Source organism: Eublepharis macularius, unplaced genomic scaffold (genome assembly GCF_028583425.1).
Source record: "Eublepharis macularius isolate TG4126 unplaced genomic scaffold, MPM_Emac_v1.0 Eublepharis_37, whole genome shotgun sequence".
Classification (NCBI taxonomy): domain Eukaryota; kingdom Metazoa; phylum Chordata; class Lepidosauria; order Squamata; family Eublepharidae; genus Eublepharis; species Eublepharis macularius.
Window position 1 is genome coordinate 1 of NW_026559739.1, and position 8,352 is coordinate 8,352.

The window sequence follows — 8,352 nt, forward strand, 5'->3', positions numbered from 1 at the left end:
TTGTGGAAAAACACAATGAAGACTACAACGTGTACTAATATTAAAGAGAACATTTACAAAATGATTTATCGTTGGTACATGACACCAAACAAGATTGCGCTAGGGAATCTGAATACTTCCAGCAAATGCTGGAAATGTAAAAAACATGAGGGCTCTCTGTACCATATGTGGTGGACGTGTGAGGTAGCCAGGCAGTACTGGGGAGAAATAATAAAAGTAATAAGTGAGATTTTACAATTTCAAATTAATAAGAACCCAGAACTCCTGCTATTGAACTTGGGAATGGAGAACATTCCATCCCAATATAGGACATTGTTATTTTACATGACAGCAGCGGCCAGACTTTTGTATGCGCAAAAATGGAAAGTACAAGAAGTGCCAACTATTGAGGACTGGACTTACAAATTGCTGTATATGGCCGAAATGGACAAAATGACAAGAAAATTGAGAAATCTGGACCCAGGACAGTTCAACACAGACTGGGAGAAGCTGAAGCAATACTTGGTGAAGAAATGGGAGGTGGGAGGAGAACTGTGGCAGTTTGAGAACTATTGAAACATGATAAAATGCAGAGGGGGGTGACTTTACCGGAGGGTAGAGAGAGAAATGAAAATGTCTAAGCAGTTATCTTGTTAGATTGTTATATATAGAAAAATATACAGAATATGGATAGAAAATAACTAACTATAAGGACCGATTAATTAATATTATTTCTGGTATAAATGTGTAATATGGTAAATTGAATAAGTCTACCTGAAGAAATATATGGATTAAATTGATTGATAACTTTTGACGATAGTTATATAGATGTATAATCAAAGTAAAAGGAAATTAATAATATAATTAAATATAACTAAAGTAGAATGAAGATAAGATATGCAGAAAAAGTAACATATAGAGTATAAGTTAAATTGGTTGACTTATATGAATGCATGGATTATATGGTTTATGGTTTAAAGAAATATTTGAAATTATGAAAAATGGGACAAATTGTTTGTCTAATATGGAAGAAGGGACTTAAAGATAGGGTACAGAGTATTAAAAATAGTTAAAGAATTATTGCTTAGATTAAAGGGAAAGTATATGTTTGTTAGATAGATGAATTTAAAATGAGTAAAGGAAAAGGGACAAAGGGTTGGAAAACTGTTGGAAGTCTACAAAAAGGGGGGGAAAGGGAGGGGGTTAGAAATTGGGAAATGGGGGAATTGACTGTAATGTGAAATTAAATGATTCTAATCCAATAAAAATTTTATTAAAAAAAAAACTTCTTATATCTGAATTCATTGTACTTTGCTGGTATTGGACAGCAGGGTTTCATCAGCTGTCTATAGGTTTTCTTTTTCAATTTCTCCTCTTTGCTTCCCTAAAAAACAATTACAATTTTTCTCCTCTTGTGTGTGAATAAAACTTCTGATTCTTTACATTCATATCATTTTTTCCTACCTGTAAATATTACAGGTGTGGATTTTGAGGGAACCTCAGTAAATAACACTGTACATTTTACATATATATATATATATTTATGTCAGGAACCATAACGTATAAAAAGAGCATATGTTGCATTGAAAAGTGTATAGCCTGTGTTTACAAAAACTTTATAAATACAAGAGCAAAAGTGGAGAAGGAAAACCGGCATAGGAACAAAGAGTAAAAGTTACAAGGCAGACGATTGGCTCGTCCTTCTCTCAGACATGCAAGCAGATGTATGTCAGAAAATGAGAGTCCACACCTGGAAGTGGACCAATATTTTGCTGGTATGCTGCTGCTGTTACTCCTCCTGCCACTGCTGCCTTCTACTTCCAGCAGCAGTTCAGAATCCATAAGCAGTTGGCAGCCAGGAGATCCACAGCATTTGCAGAACTTTGCAGAGCAAATTATCTTTGGAGAATTTGTATCCACTATACACCTCAAAATGTTTTTACTCAGCTTTACAGTACGTCCAAAGATTTCCTCAAGAGGATGGTAAGTAGTTCTTTAATGTTTAAAAGGTCTGCCTCAAGTTTTTAAACCTTTCTAGTGTAATTAAAACATGAGAATGCAGAGCGGAGAAGACTCAGACTGTGAAGTGCCTTTTCAAACACTCATGTTTAAAAAATGATGATTTCCAACTGTGAAATGAATGTCATACATTTAAAACTATTGTCTCACAGAATTTCCTTTTATTTTCCATGCAGTCTGTTCACAAATTTCATGAACAGTCACTTGTATTAACATAAATCCAGAGGAGTTAGCCATGTTAGTCTGTAGTAGCAAAATAGTAGAGAGTCCAGTAGCACCTTAAAGGCTAATCAACTTCATTGTAAAATTTACAGTAAAGTTGGCTAGTCTTTAAGGTGCAACTTGGCTCTTTACTGTTATAATAACATAAGGAACCATCCACCCATTAATCTGCAAGGCTGCCCATTCGTATGTCCTTCAATCTCTCAGTGGCAGGCATAATTCTTCTGAAAAGAAAGCTAGACATTTCAAAATTGGCCACCAGCTTTAGGATGGTCATAAGTGCCGTAGTGCCAAAAAAGGGGGGAGGAATTTGTATGGAATTGGAACTTTCCCCAGACCCCCATCCCCCTCCACTTTTTCTTTGGAAGCCACTGTTGTCTGGGGAGGGCACAATTCAACCAAAATAAAGCTAGGAGTATTCAAAGGGGCCACCCACTTCAGGACGATGGTGGGAATGGCAGTGCCAAAAAGGAAGGCAATTGGATGATTCTGGCATAGATTAGCTCTGCAGTATCTCTCTGCTATTTGTAATGGAAGCAGAGGTTTAATCATGAGAAGCGAGAAAGCGTTGGCGGCACAGACAGGGAGGATTAAAAATATCCCATTTGACAAAAAACACGGGGCGCTTACCAACTTCCATGACCTGGCTTCTGTTGAAATGCAGGGTGAACCAACACTAATTCTGCAGATGTTTAGATTATTAACATAGGTGTAACATGCTAAACACCTGGACAATGCTCGTGTTTGTTGTCAGCATTTCAAAACCATCAAATAATGATTGTCACACAAAAAATTCAGTTGGAGAAAAACGATCCCGCAGTGGAGAAACTTAAGTTTCCCAACGCATCACAAATTTGAGTGCAGTGGAAAATGCAACCGTCCCCAGTTTTCAGGGTACCAGAACGGTGCTTGTCAGTGCCTGTAGGGCAGTGCTTCTGCTAAACTGATGGTGCCACAATCCTATGCGAAGAAAGGAAGTGGCAGAACCCTTAGAGGTTCTTTCTAATCGATCACCTGACCATCACCCACCATTTGGGAGAGCTGCTGCTGTGAGGCTTGTGTGCTTATCTGGCCAGGGAATCCTTATCAAGCAGCGTCCTTCCGAGGCCTGACCTATGAGCCATTCTCTGGGCCTTTTCTCTCTTCCTGAGGTCATCGCACAAGGGGCCCACTTTGTTCCCTGGGGGAACAGACTGCATACATTTCTATGAGACAACAGACCTCTTTGAAGGTCATCACTAATAACTCTTCTGCAATAGCCATCCACATTCTGGTGGTTTAATCAGTCCTCATGGTCAGAGCAGTGAGACTCAGAAAGAGATGATACTGAGATTAAGGCGGTCTCTCATCTGCTAAGAGGCAAATATTCTGTAGACAGAATTTTCATTCAGTGTTTCAAGAAAAGTGCTGTGACTCTCGAAAGCTTACACTCTGAAAATCTTGCTGGTCTCTAAGGTGCCGCTGGACTTGAATCCTGCTATTTTACTGCAGAACAACATGGCTGCCCACCTAACATGACATTCGGTGACTGGATTCCTTGGGTGAAAATAGTAGCACTAGTTACATGCCTCCATCTTGAAGGGGGAGAAACAGCTCTAAAAGTCTTTGAACAATATGTTGTTGCCATAATTACAATAGTAAGGAAAAAGCCATGATTGTTTCTTTTCTTTTTTTAATCAATTTTTATTGGGTTTTTACAATAACAGGGAGGGATTACAGCAAGAGATCAAACTTTAGCAGGTTCACCACAAGGCAGACATATATCAGTCCCAGTATATATAAAAAAAATCACTAAGTATATAGTTAATGCCCCATATACCTTCAAATTTCCCTTTTGTTTCCATAAACATTTATTTAGTTGTTTCGCTTTTGAAATCTACTTATCCTGCTCCTTATATCATTTCTAAAACACGTTTCTTTTGTATATATTATATATGGATCATTATAGGGGCAGAAAGTGAAAAAAACAGATACAGTAAATATCCATCAAAGAAAAGTCTATATCTATATAAGAAAGAAATATTTTTGTGCTAGTTTTGCTCTTTTTTGCCTCTGTTCTGACCACACCCTCCAGATTTATGTACTCAGGTTTTCATGATGGTGGAGATAGGGAGGCCTGATCAATACTTAATTCAAAAAAGGAAAAATCCAGCCAGAGCTATTTACTTAGATTTTCATATTATTAAGGCTAATATAGCTAGCTAAGTTATACAGGTTATACAGAGTTTCACATTTTAAAGATAAAAAGAAAGGAGACATAGGTTGTATATATTTTAAGCCAATCATTCTAGAAGCAAAGAGTAACAATAATAGAGCAGAAACTCACGAATCAAGCAGTGGTATAACATCTATATAAGGAAAAAAAACATTTTAATGCTAATTTTCCTCTTTCTTGCCTCTGTTCTGGCCAAACCTCCCAAACTTGTGTACTTAGATTTTCATAATACTGAAGGTAAAAGAGGCTAGGTCAGGCCAGTATTTAATTCAAGAAAAGAGAAATCCAACCATAGCTATTTGCTTGGGTTTTCGTTTTGATAAAGCTGGAATGTCCAGATACACTGCGAGGCTAAAACACAGTCTCCCATTTAACCATCTGCACTAATACTTGGGTTTTCATAACCATAAAATTAAAAGAGAGCAATTGGTCGCTTAGCTTAGCCACTCATTTATATTCTAGAGGGAAAAACTAACAACAACAAGTAAAAAGCGTCAAAGGCCCAGCCATCACATCACCATCATCCCTTTGGCAGTAAACATTCAAGATCTATCATGATACAGAGCCTCTAAAGCTTTCATTAAATCTGTACTGCATATCCTTAAACATACAGAGAGGATCAAATCATAATAGATATTTACCTGGATTTCTAGATACTCATCCTGAAGTTTGTCCTTATTTTTTTCTTCTTTCTTCCTGTAAAATAACACATCCAACCTTTATTCCATCTGCTCCGCCAAAAGTAGATTTTCTTACCTTCTATCCAATTCAGGGGAAGGTCAGCAGGAATGGTTGTTGTGGGTTTTCCGGGCTGTATTGCCGTGGTCTTGGCATTGTAGTTCCTGACGTTTCGCCAGCAGCTGTGGCTGGCATCTTCAAAGGTGTAGCACCAAAAGACAGAGATCTGTGACACTGAGAGATCTCTGTCTTTTGGTGCTACACCTCTGAAGATGCCAGCCACAGCTGCTGGCGAAACGTCAGGAACTACAATGCCAAGACCACGGCAATACAGCCCGGAAAACCCACAACAACCATCGTTCTCCGGCCGCGAAAGCCTTCGACAATACGTCAGCAGGAATGTTATCACTTCTCTGTTTGTTTTCTCCATTCAGTAGCAAGATGCTGAATTCCCTCTTCTCGGTACTGCCTTGTACCTTGAAGAGGACGTACTGGTACAACCGTCTATTTTGTAGACTCGATGGAATTTCCGCATTTTGCAAATTTGTCTCTCTTCATTCTATTTTTCTTTCACATGGATCTGTCTGCTTAGCGACTTGCTCTGTGTGGACATAGTTTATCTTGTCTTTGTCCACTTCTGCTCCAAATATCCCATCTGCTTTACTTAATATTTCTTTCATTAATTTGGAAGCTTGATGTAGTTTAATAAGTAGATCTTCTTCCCAAGAAGCCATTTCTCTGATCAGTGGTAAAAAACTTTGTCTTGTTAATTCTATTCAAAAATGTATTGCTTTCCGGCCGTCTGCTGAGAGTATCTTGTGACAGTCTCTCTGCTACCCCCTCTTCCTCTCAGCTTCGATCAACGGCCGCTCACAAAGGCTGGGTTGTGTCATAAAACCATAAAAGACAAACTGCTTACTTGGTAAGAGGGGTCATAAATCTTAGGTGTCTTGAGTTTATCTGTCTTGATCGGCATCTGCTTAAATTCACTGTAGTTAGTTAATCTTGCTGGACTTTCGGGTTCCGCAGCTATGGCCATAGGCCCTTCGATTGGTTCTTGCTATCGGAACTGGTGCTGAGACTTCACGAGGTTTGCCAGACCCCTTGAACTCTTCACCTTGTTCCAGCCTGCCTCTCCCCTCCGAGGGAAGGACTTGGGGGCCTGAATTGTCAGGTCCCAAGGAACCAGGGAGGTCACAGCAGGGAAGTCAGCTACTGTGCGATCGCTGTTTCATTCTGGAAGTCAGAAGCCATGATTGTTTCTTATGACGCAGGGGTGCAAGACTACTCAAAACTCTCATTGCAGGTTTTTGAGCAAACAATATCAGCATATCCTAGCCTTTGTTTTTGCCTTTAATGAAATCAAGAAGAATTCTAAACTCTTACTCAACACCACACTGAGATCAGACATCTATGACAATGCTTTCAGCTCACTGAGAAGCTCTCAAGCCCTTCTGGATCTAGTCTTCAGAGAAAAGCCGACTCGTGTCAATTACCACTGTGACAGGAAGAAGAAAGTAATGGCCGTCATTGGTGGCTTCACCTCCCAAAACTCCATCCAGATGGCCAACATTCTAACTACGTACAAGATTACACAGGTACGTGTGTTCAGAGAGATGCAGAAAATAGACATAGGAACAAAAATCCTCTCCAATCATAGAATCATAGAATCATAGAATCATAGAGTTGGAAGGGGCCATACAGACCATCTAGTCCAACCCCCTGCCCAGTTCAGGATCAGCCTAAAGCATCTCTGACAAGTATTCATCCAGCCTCTTCTTGAAAACTGCCAGTGAGGGGGAGCTCACCACCTCCCTAGGCAGCTGATTCCACTTTTGAACTACTCTGACGGTGAAACAGTTTTTCCTAATATCCAGTCGGTACCTTTGTGCATGTAGTTTTAGCCCATTGCTTCGTGTCCTACCCTCTGCTGCCAACTGGAACAGCTCCCTGCCCTCCTCCAAATGACAGCCTTTCAAATATTTAAAGAGAGCAATCATGTCCCCCCTCAACCTCCTCTTCTCCAAACTAAACATTCCCAAGGACCCTCAGCCTTTCCTCATAGGGCTCAGTCTCCAGACCCCTGATCATCCTCGTCGCTCTCCTCTGCACCCTCTCAATTTTGTCCACCTTTTTCTTTAAGATCTCTAATGTTAGAAGGCTCATTTTAGTCTACTGTTGAGGATCCTATGCTCAATTCATGACTGCTGGAATGACAGGCCAATATTTTTCCTTTGGTCCATCTTATCCAGGGCCATTCTCTGCCCTAGGCCTGTACGAACCATGAACAATTGAGGTTCTTCATTGTCTTGCCTTGACAGCGTGATTATAACTTTTAAATAATAAGGATCATTACAAAGTATAGCATTTTGTAGCTAACCAAATGGAACAAATAGATATGTTTGTATGTATTTGGATGAAGAACGATATTTTCAAAAATAAATGAAGTTTTTTGTCACGTCTCATAAAGTCATGATCTTTCATCTTAGGTCAGTTATGGTGCCTTTCACGCTACAATGAATGATAAAACTCAGTTCCCTTATTTATTCCGAACGGTTCCAAATGAAACGCTTCAATGTGTTGGGATTGTTCACCTCCTTAAGCATTTTGGATGGAATTGGATTGGCCTTCTCACTTCAGATGATGACAGTGGAGAAACATTCCTTCAAAATCTGATACCAAGGTTGTTTCAGAGTAATATTTGCATTGCTTTGAAAGAAATTATTCCAACAGTGGGAAGTTTCACCAAAAACAGGTACGTTAAAAAAATCTTGAAGGGGATAGGTCTAAAAATCTGGTTTAGCAAACTCAACGTCATTCTTGTCTACGGGGATGATGAGAACATGGATGGTTTCCAAGTAATTCTACAATATTTTGAAATTGATAATAGACTGCCTATAGAGCGGATTTGGATTACAACTTCCCAATGGGATGTCGCATCTATTTTACCGGGAAGGAAATTCACACCAAAATCCTTCAATGGCAGCTTGTCCTTTGCACTGCACACTAATAAGGTGCCAGGATTTCAGGACTTCATTGAGACCATAAATCCATACCAATCTAAAATTCATTTTTGGATGAGCATGTTTCTCTGTTCACTACCACTCTATAACCTTTATGGGCCCCAAAACAAAACCTGTACTGGAGGGGAGAGCTTGACAGCGTCCCTGGCACTGTGTTTGAAATGGGATTGTCTGGTCAGAGCTATGGCATTTACAATGCTGTCCATGCTGTGGCAC